The sequence below is a fragment of the Meleagris gallopavo genome, chromosome 3 (assembly GCF_000146605.3).
Source record: "Meleagris gallopavo isolate NT-WF06-2002-E0010 breed Aviagen turkey brand Nicholas breeding stock chromosome 3, Turkey_5.1, whole genome shotgun sequence".
Taxonomy (NCBI): Eukaryota; Metazoa; Chordata; class Aves; order Galliformes; family Phasianidae; genus Meleagris; species Meleagris gallopavo.
In genome coordinates this window covers 49043072-49061203 of record NC_015013.2, presented here as the reverse complement: position 1 = coordinate 49061203, position 18132 = coordinate 49043072, and positions in this window count along the sequence as shown.

Sequence of the window (18132 nt, the reverse complement as noted above, 5' to 3'; positions counted from 1 at the left end):
GGGGGGGGAGGGGTGGGGCATGGCTTCGTACTTTAAGATGGGCTAAAGGAGGATGGATGAAGAAATGAAGACTTGCTGTATTAGGGCTTGTCAGAGAAGAATTAAAGAATGGAGATAATAGAGATCGAAGGTTTAGGCTGTGGATTTTATACAGGGTTTCTAAGCAATTGTATTAATTGATTTTTTAGCTTCTGATATTTATGGGCCAAATACTGAAATTTCTGCTTGGGCTCCAATAATCTGGGATCTGCCTCAGGGTTAGGGCTTCAAATTGTTTTCATTTGCTCCACAAGAACAAGTGCTGCCATTCAGCAGCAAATGGAATAAAATTTGGCCATGTTTCATCATCTGTAATTTGTCAATATTTTTCATCTCACTGCTGAGAAGCACTGATGTTTTAAGAAGTGATGTTTGTTTAGTGTGAAAGAACAAAGAAAAAAAAAGCAAAAATATTCAAAAAAGAAAGAAATTTTAAAAAAAAATCCTTCAGTAACGTGTGAGTTGAGAAAATTTTTCCACTCCAAATTGTTTAGCATTTGCCTAAGCTGCAAAGTTTTTAATGACATTTTAGTGAAAATAGAGCACTCTGGCTAAATTCCTTCAAACCCAATAAAGCAGATGACTGAGAACCATAATGGAATTGATGCTGTCAAGTGCATTTGCTTTTTTAATGCTAACATGTTTTTGGTTGTTAAGAAACAACAACTAAAAAAACAAGCGGTATATGATCAACATAGCTTCTGACAGGGGCATTGGAACCCATCTGGCTTATGGATCCCCCACTTTTTTTATTAGCCTGAGATTATAAAGTTGTAACACTGTAGTTTAGCTTCTGGCTTATGCAATTTTAAATTGGCAAAGGGCTAACTATAAGGTGTGAGTTTCTGAAAACTAAAATATAATACTGACCCAGTGCCTGCTGCACAGGCTTGCAGCAGATGTACTGGATGAAGGAAATACAGTAGCGTTGTTGAAATGTTACGGATTGGTTCCAACTGAGTGGCTGTAGATATAAACCAGCTTTCAAAGCAATAGATGAGGTAAAAATGTCAGAAACAGACATTAAAAGATGGTGCCACATATTACTTAATGAAACCACACAAAGCAAAAATAATACCAAATGTCCTCTAGTAGCAGAGAGTATACTCCATGAACATTAACTTCACACTTGTCAATACCTGTGATATATTAAGAAAAAACAGCAATCCACCATCTCACTCTTCACGGGTTTCTTTAATTTCAATAAGCTTTTTTTAACATAGAGAGGATTTGTTCTCTCAGTGTGCTTCATTAGTGTAGCTTACCACCACAAAACCTGGTTGTATTGAGAAAGATTGCCCCATTATCAAATAATTAGGGCTGTCTTAGCAGGTGCATACACTTACCTTTGTAATTAAATCCTTGTTAAAACACCAAAATCCAGAGGATTTAAATGGTTACCTGTTCCCAGAGGAGGTAGCCCAGAAAGTTATTCTATAAGGTAGACATCATTTGGGAGCAACAGTACTGAGCAGAGAATCTTTTCCTCCTGGGATGTTTATGAAGCACATCTGCACACATCATGCAGTGCAATAAAAATTGCAATGACAATTCTAGACAAACACCTACTGGATAAGAAGCCAGAGAAACCAAGCATAAGCCTGCACACAATCATATGCTATGTAATGGAGCCTTTATAGCTTCACTAGTTTTAGTGTTACAAGCAAAATTAAAGATGATGATTCTCATTTTTTTAATAATTCTTTGAAATACTTGCCTGACTTACTATATGCAATAATGAATTTGGGAAATTTATTCCTGAACTTATTTTCTAAAATATTGCTGCATTGGAATAACATTTTTTTTACGTGGTTCCATTTACAACTGTTTTAGAAGAGCACAGAATTCTAATAAAGTTTGAAAGAAAATAATTAAAGTTTCAGTAATCTCACACGGTCATAAAAATGACATTTCTTTTATATTATAAATTATGCTTGTATATTCCTATGTTGAATGGTCTACACATTTAAGGATCTGTAGATGTCTATATTAATAAAATATGGAAGAAGTGGATTAGACAGTCTATTACAACAAATTATTTCTGTTCAGTTAGCACTCTTACTGTCCTCACCAGAACTGGTCAACTAGATAAGACTCAATTAGTTACTCTGCCTAGAGGTGTAGCAGCATTTTTACCATAAGGGATACTGAGCAAACTCTCATTCTGGTAGCAGTATTTAGTCTCCAAGTTCAGATCAGAAACCCTAATCAAACTCTTGTTTCCAAAAGCCAGGGAGAAAACTGCAGAATTGGAAAAGATTTGTTTTCCATCTCTCAGTAAACCTTTTGACCAAAGCAGTAGGGCCTAATATGAAAAACAGGTTAAAAGATCTCATCTACTCATGTACTCATCTACTTTAATCTGTGTTCAAAGTTGTGTACTCAATGCTGACAAAAGTATCGCCATATTTAAGATGGGAAAATTCCATAGCTTCTGGAACGATGTTTTTAGATAAATGGAGTTAGTCCTAGAAATCAATTTAGACAAAGCTACAGCAGGGCTGATATTGGAATTCACCATCTCGCTACATAATTTGAATAAATGAGAAAAGAGATGACTCCTGAGAGTAGCACTGGCAGCCAAAAGAATTATACTGATGGACTGGAAAAGCAAAGCCATGCCATGTATTGATTTATGGACTATTGCCCTTCTGGATATAGCTAAATGTGAAAGAACTCCCTTTATTCATACTAATAAAATGGACATCAATGCTCTCAGAGAAAAACTGCTTTTGGAGTTGTATTGTGAATAGCTGGCGTGTGGATGATTGTCTTCACTTGCCCATCACACACGCTCTGTGGGCCAGTGAAGTTTGAGACACACAGAAAGCACTGGGACTTTCTGTGGAATTGTTTCATTTGTCTGTTTATTTTTACTCAAAATGATTTCCTTTTTTTCCCCCTGTAATCAATCCATGTAAATCAGAACTTAAGATAATGCATTATCATCTAATAGACGTTGTCTTCTGATGGTAAATTTTTGGCATTTTGGGGACTGATTTATAACCTCTTGGCAATGCTAAAGGTGCATGAGTACAGCACAACACTATTTCCACATCCACTGTGATGCTGTGTTAGCTGTGGTCTCCCTGTCCTACGTGCAAGAGCTGGGTTAATGCACACCACATTCAGTACAAGGAGGCCCTTGTAAAACAAGCCTTGCTCCCTCAGACAAACAAGTGATGTCTCTTAGGTCTTGTTTATGTTCAGAGGATCCTCTGAAGACTTTCTGCTCTCCACAAGTTCATCTCCATCAATGTAAGTAATATGGGGAGCCCTACTGCCAGAATTTTTAATGTTGTATTGATTAAACTGCTATGAGTGGGATGAAATTATGTGGTATTAGTTGTGCTGGCAACTGGTTTACCTCAGGGATCTTTGTGTTGCTTATGCTGGTGGAGCTAAGCCAGAATTAGGAACACTGGGAAATTGAAAAAATATATATAGAGATAAGTACTTATACAGACATGACCTTGGTTGTTGCAACTTAATGTTATAAAATGAAGAGATCTTTTGTTGGTACGCTGTGGCACTCGGTGACAGGCCCTGTCCATCTTCCCAGAAGAAAGGGGGTGAGCCCTAGGTAGGAAGCCATGAGTCAGAGCCTGCCCTGTTGCGCATGGCAGCCACAGCATGCAGCTGCGAGGCTAGAGGAAAGCTGAGCTGTTTGCTTCAGCTTCTGAGGGACTATTGAAAGATAGCGAGATAATTAGGTCAGTTCTAGGATATGCGGGGGTCCTTGTCCCATTGTTTGGGCCCTTCCTAAACCATACCCTACTAGCTGCTACCACAGACATTGGTAGCACAGTGGCATTTTGTCTGCCCCAGCTACAGTGCACAGCAATCCTGCTCCCACTGGTATGCCAAGGGAAGTGAGTCAGCTGCCTCTGGACATGGCAACAGGGCTGCTCTGCCTGCTGAGACCTCTGTTCTGGGAAAGAAAGCCCAATCCCTGGAAAAAAAAAAAAAGAAAGACGGACATCCTGATTCTGCTGTGGCTCGTTTTCCATAGGGCAGGTGGTTATCAGACCAACTGTGAAGCACTTGAAAGTTACTGAGGTGCTTGTAAAGCTCCATGTGAAGCCAACAAATGATTGGCCATTGAGTCATTCCTGAAAAGGTTTATATACAGAAATTGCTGAGTGAATCAGTGCTATGCAGATGAATCTGAAAAAGAATTGTCACTGCCTTGTTAATGCAAAAACACCTGGCTGTCAAGTGTGGTTGGACAAGATGGCCTTCCACCCTCTTTGACATATAGACTGCACACACTCCACCTGAGACACTGACCCCAGCTCTGACAAGGAGGAATATGATGGGTGTCTGAGGTTTTGCTGTGGTTATGTGAAGGATGCAGGTGACAATTTTTGCTGTTTACCAGACAAATGTTATTAATAATAGGACTTACGGCATGTCTTCTTCTGAGATAACAGGATTTGACTTGTGTGAAAACAGAAAGAAAGTTAAGGGACTCAGTAAGTTTGTTAAATAGAACGCTAGTTAGCAACATGATTTATAAATATTGAACAAAATTTAAGCCTCAATAAAAGCGGAAAAGAGAACAGAGAGAATACTTCTTATGTTATTGTTTATTCATTGCAAACTAATTTCAAAATCTGTAGAAAAAAATGCCCCAACCATCCCTTGTAGTTCAAATACAGAGAGAAAAAGCCCAATGTTTGCTGACAAAAGCCACATCTGAAATATTTGGGGCTAGATGGTTCCAGAGCTTAGGGAAATGTTACAAAACCTATCACATCCAAGACATTGGCTGAATTTAAGCCTGAACAACTAATGACTGAAAATTATTGGCAGCTGATAGGTCTTCAGTGGCGATTACAGTCTGTGGTGTAAAATGGTGGTTGCCATATTAAGTATACACTCACATTGCACTTCTGGTAGGACACCAAAAAAAAAGCAGGAAAAATTAACTTGGGCTATAGAAGGGATGGATTGAAAAAGATGAAAGATGGAGATGAGGCCGTGAGGTCAAGGGTTGGAAGCTAATATCTTCCTTTTGTCAAATGAGCCACAGAATTGTAAAAATTTTCAAGAAGTCTGAAAAAATATCCGCTTTAGCAGAATGCTTCACTAGTTATTCTGATGATCATTTGCCTTCTGAATCTCATTTTCAGTCTTTCTTAATTGTTTCTCAAGCAAAGGCTGGCACAGCCCAGCCCAGCCCAGGTAGTCTGCCTGTATATTCTAAACTGATGACACTACAGCTTCAGTGTAGTGTCATCTATTTTCTATAAGGGAAAATAGATTCAGTGAAGGTGATTGTGGAATATTCCCATGTATCAGTTCTGAAGCTTGGGTAAGCAAAACTTACACTGTCATTTTGCTTCTTGTTCACATATTGGAGGTAAAGATAGGAACTTATCCTCAACATATCTGAATGTGTCTTATTTTCACAACACTGTGCCTATGTGGAACTTAACGATGATGGAGCAGAATCATTACAGTGTCATCGATTCCTTACAATGTAAGAGCTTTTGGAAGTCAGATTATCTTCAAAGCTATAAACTCAGGGTAATCATCTCTGCCACTTCCTGTATCAGCGTAGTGTTGTGGGATGTTGTTTTAAAAGCTGCTTTGCCTTCAAACCTTTATGCAAGCAAAATCATGTTTTCCCTGTGTTCCCCAAGCGCCTGTTTGGAGATGGTGGACAGTCTGACCCCACTACTGCCTTGTGCCAGTCATACTGCAAAAATTAGGGCTGAAGTGTGAAACTGCAATCCCAGAGGGAATTTGCTTCCCTAGGCTACTCATCTCCTTCTGCACGAGCTTTGCCATGCTCTTATTCAGCAGATGGTGTAGGAGAGATAGCCTCCAAAACCACAGAGACAAATATTTGATTTGGATGAGTACATTAAAGATTAGTCACTTCTCCCCTCAAATTATCTGTGTTCTGCAGAGAGTACAAAGAGCATAGTTTGGATCACCCCTTTCTAATAAAAGAAATTTCCAGCTTCTGTTGTAGGGTGCTCATGGTATCTGATACTATCTACAATTTAGTGAGAAAAGGATGTTGGCCTTGACACATTCCTGAGCACTTTGAAGAAAAATGATCTTTCATGAAAGTCACCCACCCCCAACAGCTATGCCAAAGGTAGGACTGCTGGATTAGCACACACTGAAACAGTAAATTGTATCTTCATATGCAGATTTCTGATTCAGGAAAAGCAGCAAGCCATTCTTCCATCCTTACAGCACTGGTGAAATCTGTGGCAAGAGAAATGAAGTGCTTACAGTAGTTTGTCTACATTTACCTTTCTCCTCTAACTTCCTTTTTTAACTGAATCTTTTAAGACTTCTTGATTTATTTTTCATCTGTATCTGTGTCAGCTGTTGAGGTCTGAGGTTGCAGTTTCCTTCTGGTGAGAACCAAACCCATCACCTCACACAGAGACATAATATTATCCATTGGTCAGCAGGACAGGGCAAAGATGAGGCCTGGCCCTTCGAGTGGAGGAGTTCATCAGATCTACCTTTTGTCTCTGGGAAGCACCAGCTCTTGCTCTGTGCCTTTGAATAGTTACAGCCCCTCCAAAGAGGGGTTGGGATATGGGATTTGGGAAGAAGTGGCAGCAAGGCCCACTCCTACTCCCAGCAGTCAGTGTATGCACATGTACACCCGTGTGACTTTAGACTGGCCTGTCTTTAGGATTTATCTCAGTGCTGACAGCTAACAAATTTACTTCTCCATTTTTCCCATGAATCTCTGTATATGTCTTTCTGGTAGATGATTGTCATTAGATTAAAGAAGTTTTGAAGTTTTGAAGTTTTCTTCCTGCCTCTGCATTCCTCTGTATATGTGGACCCCTACCACTGTTCATGCCATAATAAGACCATTTCCAAAATTTCTTTTATTTCTTCCAGACTGCTAGCATGTCAGAAACATTTTTCTGCCTCTGTCTCCAGAAATCATTTTCTTTTTTCTTCAATAACCACATCCACGCTCTCTGTTACCCCTTCCTTTCTGCCTTCTTTTCAACTTGTACACAGTTCATCCCATTTGCAACCCCATTGCCAACATTATCTTGTTAAACCCTCTTTTAATCTATTTCCTCCACAGTGCTCCTGAACACAAACTCTAATTTCTCATCTCTGCCTTCATGAGATCTCACAACTCAGTGCGGGTCTATGGTTTGTATTTCCTTTCTTAGTGCTTCTCCCAGTGTGATGTCATAATCCTTGCAGTGCAGTTTGTGCATTCTCAGACATCTTCTCATGCTCTGCTCTAGGGAGTAGCTGCATTTTTCACATGTAGTCTGTGAACATCTTGCTTCTGCTTTCAGGTCCACGAACACTAATTTCAGTTCACTCTCTTTTCAGCATCATAAAGAAAGGAATGAAAGAAAGGAATGAAAGTTTCCTGAGATTGTTCCAAACTCCTGCGCTGTTACTGGTCTTTTCAAAGCTCCTTATGATAGAAACTATCTTTGGTTTTGCCATCTAAAGCTCAAAGAAAGCTGTCAACAGTTAAAATAGGGTGAAAAGAAATTGCTGGAAAAAACTCACCATATTTATTTTTCCATTTCATGAACAGTGCCCACATATACTGCTACTCGTAGCACTGAATATATGAAGCAAGTGCTACTACTCTGACTACATTTAAATCAGTTCCACTCCCAAACATAGGGCTCACAAACACTAAGATAGCAGCACAACTACTGATAAACTGATTGTGAATATTTATCCAGCGTTCCCTCTGTAATCAGAAGGTTTCATCAATGCCCCATTTGCTCTACAGACATGGAAAAAAATGAATGTATTCAAGACAAAAGAAAACCAATGAAACAGCTTTTTTTACAGTCTATGCTTTATCACTGCTTCATTGATTTTTCAGTATTTTAGCAGATACAGCACAACTGGATTAGCTAGATAAGGAACCTTTCACTCTGAGGTCATCAGTTCACATCTGAGGCAGGTTGCTACCAACAGAGAGTCACTTCAGCATATAATTTTAATAAAGTTCAGGACAAAGACAGGCCTTCCACAGGCATAAAGCAATGCTTTAACTTCCTTAAGCTGCCCACAGCATACACAACTAGACTAACTTTGTTGCCTGCCAAAGTCAAACTGATAGAGAGTTAGATGGTCATCTAGTTGCCAGATGTCTGGCTGTGTAACTTTTTGGCACTAAACATTATATGGAGACAGATCTATGGATTGGATCAATTAGCATTACACTTACCATCTGACAACTGTTTGGTCGCCTTCGCCCAGTTCCTAGAGGACAGGTGTTCACATCACAGAAATCACCATCACAATTGGTACGACTAATTGATATGGTTGTTGGCAGTCACAGCAGAGAGGACAAGGACTGAATTAGCACAGAGACCAAAGCACTGTTTCACCCCTAGAGATGGTCTCTTCAGCTCAGGATGTCCAGGGCATTGGGATGATGCCCCTCTGTCATTGCATGTGTTGTGCCGAGCAGAATCTGTTCTGCTTTTGGATGCAGTAAATTTATCCAGCATTAAATTCAATGAGGTTTTGCAGGGAACAAGGGGAAGAGAGAGATAGGAGAATCTCTTATGTTTTATTTTTTGGTTACATTCTTAAGAAAGACTTTTCTTTACACTTTTTGCCTTTTTCCCAATGTAAGGAAAATAAAGGATAAAGTGAGTGCAGAGATCTTAGCGCTATGATCGTGTCATGCACCATTTCAAGGGAAAAAAAGTACCTTGCAGAAATACACATGCATTTACAGTAACTGTACTGCTCCCTCATTTCTTCTGTTTTGCACTCCAGACAGTCATGTAAAGAGCTTCATGGGCATATTCTCTTGTGGAGCTTGTGGGTATACTTGGTGATTAGACAAATGGGGTTCTGCTTTGGCAAATGTCCATTGCTTTCCCCAGCTGACTTACAGAATATGCTATAAAATGCAAAGGAAGGCAATAAACCTCCCATCTGCAGCTGAGATTTCCACTTTGCCAAAGACCCTTTTGCTATCAGCACCTTTAACTATGACTTTCAAAGAAGAGAGAGGTGTCATTTTTTCTGCAGCAGATATTTTACTATATTCATTGGCAGCATTGTCCAACCCTTAGATGAATTGATTTTGAATATTAGTCTAAGAATAGCAAAACCAATAATCCTGTAAAATATAAATAGGTCCACAGGCCATTATTTTATGTAGAAGAGAATACAAGAATTTCAGCTGCCTTCCTATTCTCTTTGCAGTACAGAACAATAGTATTTTTATAGTCCATAATTAAAATGCACATTATTGATTTTTAATACATTTGGCAGATACAGCATAATTATAGCCAATAATGCAAATACTGCAAGTGAGAAATGCAATTAGAAGACAGCAAATACATTGCAAGCTGAGTTCAGAAAAATTAAAAGATGAAATATTTTGTTTCAGCACTGGTATTTCCAGATCTTGGCTTTGTATTCTTCAGAGGAATTCTGCCCTCCACTAAATTCTCATTTCCAATACTAAAGGATTAAAGAGGAACAGATATGAGTCAAAGGAATTTGCTTGAAAAAGCTCTTACATAGCGATCAGTTGCTGCAGCAGAGGATGTTCATTCACTGTCACCTTAATTTGAAAGGTATCATTATCATTAATTTTGACAAGTGGCCTTTCCTTTGGGAATTCAAGCTTGAGCCAGTCAGACTTTCCTTCTACTCAGATAAGTGATTCCTTTCTGTGTTAAAGAGTCCAGCTGTATTTCCTTTCACCTAACAAGATCAAAACAGCTACTTCCAGGCTGATGAGTGATTACGGAAAACAAATAAAATGTAAAACTTTGCAAAAACAAAGAGAAACAAAGTGCCTGAGGTGTTGCTGGCTAAATGACTCATCCACTGCTTCCCATCACGCATGCCACCACACAGCACCTATGGACCTGAACTGAGGCACTTCCTCCCATGCTTTGTGGTTGCAGACATGTTACTCATAGGGAAGGTTCCAAGAGGCTTACATGGGTACAAACGGCAGATTCTGATCTTCCTTTTCTGCTTTCACATGTTAAGGATCTTATCCTCTTGTTTCAAGGGACAAGTTAATTCAGACTCAACGGTGCAGTGTCTCTTTGAATAGTTCCCTATTGTGGGCATTTTTAGTTCTGGCAGCAGTTTCCTCTTCTTCTTTCAGTGTATTTTGCTTCATTAATTATTCCAAGAAAAATAACTTGATATTCCAGTTTATCTTAATCCAATGTGTGCAAGTAAATGAGATATTCTTCTATTGTAAGAAGTAATCTCTAAACTACTATGGAAAACACAGGACAGAGACCTGAAAGCAGCCTTTCAGTATCTAAAGAGGGCTATAAGAAGGAAGGGGACAGACTTTAGCAGGGTTTGCTGTGATGGGCTAAAGGGAAGTGGTTTCCAACTAAAGGAGTGGAGATTTAGATTGGATATAAGGAAGATGTTTTTTTTACAGTAAGGGTGGTGAGGCACTGGAACAAGTTGCCCAGAGAGGTGGTGGATGTCCTGTCCTTGGAGACACTCAAAATCACAGTGGACAGGCTCTGGAGAAACCTGAACTAGCTGTGAATGTCCCTGTTCACTGCAGAAGAGTTGGACTATGTGCCCTTTGACGGTCCCTTCTGACTCAAATGATTCTATGATTCTATGACATTTATTCCTCGTACTTGATTTTCTGAGGAAAAAATCCATCAAAACTATGAGTTGTGAATCAGTCTGTTTCCAATGTACAGTATTTGTGTCATAATGCACAGTGTAGTTTATATCATTTTTCCACAGATGAATTATTCAAGTTAGAAAAGAGGAATTGTGTCAACCTGCAGTTGTCGCATCCTCACAAATAAGCAGGTTTGCCCTCAGAGCTTTCCTTCAGCTAAAGCCAATGCTAAGAAATTGTCTTGAATGCTGGGTACAGCTCAGTTGTGGAGACAAAATAAAAGCAAATAGTTCCATTTCTGACTGCTGGCACTTGGATCAAACCCAAGAAATACATGCTCCTGGGTCCCACTTTGAAATCCAGACACTGGGATGGTACTGGCCAAATCCACCCTGGATACCCAGCTGTGCCCCCAGCACGATGGCTGTGCTGGTGCCTGTGCTCTGCCCTTCTGCCATTGACTTCTATCCCTCAGCTCAGAGAGGGGGAAGCAACCTGCTCGGCCTTGTATCCTCTGAACTGCAAGGATGTGGGTGTTGAGAGGATTTCCTCCAGCTGCTCCTTGCACTGGAAGACTAAATGCTGCCACTGTGGTGATTTCCTGGCTTGCAATCCCAGATCTGCTAAATAAAAATATAACTGGGGACCACAGAGCAAGCAAAATACTCTTTTTCCTGTAGACATCTGTGGGGAGAAACTTCTTGTCCCTTACGTGAAAAAAAAACCCTGAAATACTGACAACTTGCTCTCTCCTATCCTTTGCTGGGAGCTCTCTTTTGTCCTCTCCAGAGCAGTTTCTTTTTCCTTTCTAACAGATCATGTATTACCACAAAAAATAGTTGTTCCTTGTCAGTATCTCCTCAAGCGATCAATTATTTATTCCCAAAGTTTTTTTTCCTATTCTCTGTTGCATTTTATATGATGATAAGATACCTGTTGTCTGTGACAGCTTCTTGCTGTAGGAAAAGAAAATGAAGTTGAATGAGGGACTGATCAGCCTTGAGTAAACAGAGTTCTCTCTTTGTAGAAGATAATACTTCAGCTTTTTTGCCACATGCCTTTTCCTCTGGTAACACAAAGTGGTTTTGGTTCTTGAGGAATTTCTAGCTTTACCAAGACCAAAGGACAAGTCTTGTGCTCCTTGTACCAGTAAGGTAACCCTGGCAGTTTGCATGGAAGAGGGCTGTTCTCTATACTGGAGAAGGCTCCAGGGAGACCTCATTGTGGCCTTCCAGTACTTGAAGGGGACTTACAGGCAAGAAGGGGACCAACTTTTTACATTGTCTGATAGTGAAAGGACAAGGGAGAATAGCTTTAAACTAAAAGATGGGAGATTTAGGCTAGATATTAGAAAGAAATCCTTTACTCAGAGGTTGGTGAGGTGCTGGCACAGCTGCCCAGAGAAGCTGTGGTGCCCCATCCCTGGAGGCGCACAAGGCCAGGTTGGATGGGGCCCTGAGCAGCTGAGCTGCTGGGTGGCAGCCCTGCCCATGGTATGGGGTGGAACTGGGTGGGCTTCAAGATTCCCTCCAGCCTAAGACTTTCCATGATTCTATGATTCTATATCTCTTAGCGTTTCAGGCTGCTGTGCTGCTGGTCTTTTGTATTGTACTGTTTTGACCTACTGATTTCTCCATGGGTCCAGGACTAACAAAACATTGTGGAGTATTTGTTCCTCTTCAGGTCCTCCTTCTTTCAGAACGTTCCTAACTGGTGTGAGGCACAGAAAATGAATTTAACTAACTCAAGAGCTTGCAAATGTATTCAGTAATGTTAACAAAGAGTCAACGACAAATGACATGAGTAAGCTATGAGTAATTTCCAATCAAATCAATGCTATTGAATATATCACAGGAACACAATAGCATTTTCATCACTCTTTATTTTTTCTTAAATATTTTGGAGGGCTGATAAAGATATTGTGTATTTAGATCATGCACCCCTTGCAATATGTGATTTTCTGTGTGAGTCAGATTGTGACAGGAGGCCAGAGGCTCTTCTCTCCCCTCTCTGGTTTCAGTCCATGCCAAAGTTGTCCATTTTGTAGAAAAAGGGTGGGATGCATGCTTAGGCCAGGATGTATGGTATGTCTCAAGTGATTTTCCTCCAGAAATAATCAGGAATCTACACCAAAGTAAATACACATTGTGTGAAGTCCTCTCTATGCTTTGGCTGTCTGCTGGAGCTGCACTGCCAGGAGTAAAAGAGAACCACAGGGAGTATGAGTAGTGCAGAGGCTTTGGGTTTCTAGGCAGAAATGCCTGACCTCTGGCAGATCCCTTGAGATATCCTGGTTCCCAGATCTGAACTGCGTAGCCTGTTCCAAGATGAACAGGGGGGAGGCAAGAGATAAATATACACTTAATGCCTTCCTGATGGAACCGTCTGTAGAAAATTCCTCGAGGGAGTTTCCTGTCCTTTTTTCTGGTTGTTTTGAGTAGGGAATGAACTGACCCATTGGTAAAGTTATTAGAAACCTTCTTCATTCAGCAAGCTTAAATGAATACTGCGAGTTAAATATTTACCGCCTATCTTGCTGTCTTAAAATAATATTGCAAATAAAAAAGTTATTAAAATAACAATGAACTACAAAGAGAATGAATCTGAACCAACAGCATTGTTTATGAACAACAGCATGTCTCAGACAAGGCTGAAACTTGCCTCTGAATGTACAGCAGATACCAAGTATGACTCTGAATCCATTTACTGCTCTTTTCCAGCATCAAGGGAAAAAAATCCTGAGCCTTTTCTCCTGACATGTTTCAGTCTAACATACGCCACAATATAACTACTAGCCTGTGCAGTGCTAGCCTGTAGGAGAGCTGTAACTATTGTACTTTTGTAACAGGAATTCTGCCTTGCTCCCCCATCACAGATGCAAACACATCAGATATTAAATCTGAGAGGATAACATTGATGCCCTGCATTGCAGGCTTCCTTTGATGGCTCTAGGGAAAATGAAGGTATTTTGCTGTTTCCTCTCCAGAGGCATCTGGTCTAGTCAGGTGGTTCACAGTGCACATGGTCGCATTTATTGTTTGGTTCTTTCTCCATTATGCTTCTTCCCCCCATCCAGTATTTTATCTGTCCTGGACTTTCCCAAGGACTTTTATACAGCACTGAAACATTTGTTTGTTTCTGGCATTTCCATCTGGTGTTAAAAGGATGAGAAACAGGCTCATGTCGCTAGCGCTCCCCAACCATCGGAATGACTGTTACAACATCCCACAGATCTGGGGTTTTATGTATCTCCCCACCTCTAATGCCTTCTCAAGTGTAAGTGCTACAAGATCCTGTTCAAGTTCTGGTAAATATTCTATTGCAAAGGAATCCCCACCATCATGAAGTCCCACCATCTTAGAAATCATATACATCAGTTAACACAACCACCAGGTTCTGCAGACCCAAGAATGTTATAAACAAAAATAAAACAGCTCAAACCTTAAAAATGGTTAATGTCATCAGCAAAACCTTACTTCTCAACTCACTGAGCAGATGAGAGCAATAAATTGAGGATATTTTTAGGTTGTCTGAATGCTTTTTATTTCCTTCTGTTATCAAGTGGTCTTCCTATCACCTGCTTTGGATGATTTTGCATTTTATGTGTTATTCAAACTAATGTTAACTATTTCTACCACTGTGGTCTTAACCTTCAGCAATGCCAGGTAATAGCTAACAGAACTTTATAGTCCCCAGCTTTACATCATATTCTACTATAAATAAGACCTATTTTTCATTCAAACTTGTGATTCCAATTAGATATCGTCTGTGCTGGCCCCGGGAAACTATATTTCCCCAATGACTGTATTTACAGGGGTCTCTAGATGAGATGGCAGTTGCACATCTGTAAGTGAACTGTTTTATTTCCGACACAAATTCTTTCAGACCCGTTTATAAAATGCCATTTTATTGGTGGGTGACCTGGGGATGCACTGGAGAGATGCTTAAGATCACTTTTTTGTCACTATTTTTTCCCTTCTGCATAGAAGATAGCAACTTCCATCACGTGGATGGGTTGGACATGGGTTACAACTAGCATGGTAGGGTCAGCACCTTTGTAGCTTTCCACTGTAGAACTACACCAAGATTTTCAGGTATGAATCTTCCAGGACTCTTCAAGATGTGAGCTCTTCCCTTCCTTATAGAGTCATCTCACAGAAACTTGTTTCCGTTTGTCAGGTCAACTTTAGGAGTTAATCAGAAGTTACTTGAAAACCTCTGCTGTATCGTCTTTGAAAAGACGACATAAGAAGTTTTCTAGTTAACACACAAAAGACAAAAAGCTTTTTCATTAAGTTTTGAATATATTAGGATATCTGGGAGTTTTCCTTTGCCATCTTTATATAATTAAAATGTACTCTTACAAAATACAATAAGTATATTGCCTATCATTTTCTATAACTGATGTGCAAAGGTGAAGAAAACACAAAACTAAGCATGGTTGTAGGAACTCCAGACACAGGTTGCCTTCACTGTGCTACTTAAAAAGTCTATTGTTAAATGCTTTTAGTGCCCAGGGAGATTATGTCCAGACAAGAAGCCTCTGAAAAAGTCTATGCACTGTCTGTATTTCAGCAGACACACTTGGATGCTATAGAAGATGTCCTCAAAGGCCCAACACATGCAGGAAAGATGAGATTGTTTAAAGTTAGTATAAAAACATTAAACAACCCTTTGTCTGAAACCAAGCCTAGGAAGAGAATGGCAATTGTTGATAAGCATGCAATATCTGCCCTCATGGCAAATTATTTGTGCTGGCAAGTCATTGTGGCTGGGGCTTTTCCTTCCTGGGTCATGTCCTTTCTGCTCTTTTGTATTCAAATCTAAATGCATAAACTTCACTTCTTTTCTTCCACTTGCTCTTTTGAGGTACTTTTTCCACAAACTTCCCATAGCAGAGGGAAATGTAACAGAAAAATGTAACAGCCATACAAGCAAAGTTACATCAGCTGTTAGATTCTTCCAAAGTTGAATTCACACAAACAGTGTTGAGTAGGTTGCCAAACCCAGGTTCAGAATTACTGTAAATGAAAGGTATTCTGTGCTAAAAAGAGATATGCTGGGAACATGTGGCTTTTTTTTTTTTTTCTTAACGTTGAAATTGTAGGACTACTGCACAACAGTAATGTACAGAAATTCCACTTTTTAACTTTACATTTCCTTCTACTAGCAGAATAGATTACATACAATTTTTTGTTGGAGAAAGTATAAAACGATGTCTCCTTTTTGCTGAGAAAATTCTCAGTTAAGTTAAACAGATCACAGTTTGATCACCAATTTAATCATTTAACAGTAGACCTTTGTACATGAAGAGCGTATAGAAAGTAAAGAAAGGTGTCACTGGCTTGAGGCTACTGAATAAGTAGAACCACTAGTTGCATTATTAAAAGAAGTTGTGTCTCTAATTTATTCCTGAGGCAGGTAGAACTAAAAGATAACTCTCAAATGTCAAAACACCAGTGTTAGTGAATGTAATGCAGGAGACAAAATTCCCATCGCAGCTACAGGTAAAACAAACTTTAAGGAGGATTCTAGCACTTTTGTAATGATGGAATACAACCTTAGGCGATATAAATTCATAATCTCTCAGGACGAATGGCCTTTAAAAATGCAACAGATTATCCAATTCACCACTGAAACGGGATTTGCTCTGGCAGCCTTACAATGCTTATAATAGATACTACAGAGCTGCACATTAGCGTGATACTTGCGTTATCTTTGAATTTTTCAGTTAAGCCTGGTGTGCTGTCAATAAACCATGATAACAACAGCAAGTGCATTCATTTGGGCATCTGAGTCTCTTCCACCTTCTCTCTCCTTCCTTGTTTCCCCATGCAGTAAATGGGTGAAAGCCAAGCGGAGCAGAGAGCTGGGGAGCTATCTTGCTCAGTTGCGCAGGAATTCCCCTCTCTGCTGTTAGCACATTGCATAGAGCACGAGCAGCATTGCTGGCTCAGCACCCCAGCCCTCTTGTGCTCATCCCCACTCCTGAGGAGTTGGCAATGTCAGTCTGGAAGAACAGAGGAGGGCAGAGAGTCAGAAGTCCTGCAACAGTTGTAGGAGGATGCTGCCAGGTATGCATCTGTGGGCTGGGGAGAGGTGTGGAGGGGACAGAAGGGGCTGAGGGTGCGCGTTTGGGCAGTGGGTTTTCATGCTGCTCCCCATCGAGCTGATCTCCCTTCTCCACTATTCTTCTTGTTGTCCTAAGCTGTAATGGATTGATGCATTACCCAAAAAAACAATGAAATACTTCTCCTACGCAAACTCATTTTAGCAAGCAAAGTTTGATTTATTTATTTCTTTTATTTAAGTGAAACAAATGACAAAACTCAAAGTGGCCTGGCTAATTGTGACTAAAAGGCATTGTCACTGGATAGATGGTTGACAGCCCGTGTGAAATAGGTTTAATGGTTGTGCTTTGGCCATAAAAGACAAATGTTTACCTCACACCAGTACTCGAGTGCACAGCAAAAATTATCATTATCTTTGTAAATATTACCATTACTTTCTATTATTAAATTTACAATTTTCTTCTGTCTCTCTTCTAAAAGTAAGAAACACCCAAACCTGTTTTATTTTTAACCATCTTTTACAAAAAGCACAGTTTACCCAAATGAAACCTTATTGCATCTGCTCTTAGGATGCTTATGCCAAATAGCTGATGAGACTTATGCAGCAGCCACGATGTTAAGTCTTCAAAAACTATCATAAAGGAACAGATTCTTAATTGAAAGCAGCCTGCTAATAACAGTGCTCTTTCAAATAAATGTTTGCTATCAAAATAAGGGGCAGAATTGTGATTTTTCTGTGCATATGGATTGTAAATTGGATGGGTTTACTCATTTAACAGTGATTCTGTAGATTCATCAATAATTAATTCGTATGTCTCCCTATATCATTCCATGGAAGCTGTGGTTACTGCACAGTGTGTCTTGAAAGGACTAAGATTAAAACATGCAGAATATAAAGCAGTCTAAGTTGCATTCAGTCTACACAGGGCAGTATGAAATAAAATCCTAATATGCACCTCTATGTTTTACCATGTTCTGCCAGGAACACTTTAACCGGACTCTCTGCTGATCACCTATTCCACTTTATAATGAATTTTACTCTGCTATATATTGTGGATGTTCTAGACTTACTAAATCTTCAGAGAAAAGTGAGGGTCAAAGTCTGTGCAGTGCAGATTTAAAGTTCTATACCTAATGTTCTGATTAGATTTCTCAGATGCTCATTCACTAATGTGTGGCTTGGACTTTAATGCTATAACTGTAAAGCACAGCTAGACATCTCCTGACGTTTCTCTTGCAACTGCTGGAATCCAATTTGCCTCAGTCACTCCAACACCTCAGCTCAAACTGGCAAACAAACTGGTTCACACCACAGGACGGCTTTACATTTTAATAGATTGTTCATGAGAATAACGTATGAGGTGCCCTAGGCCCACTTTATGTGTGCATGTATGTGTGAGTGAGTGCTTTTTT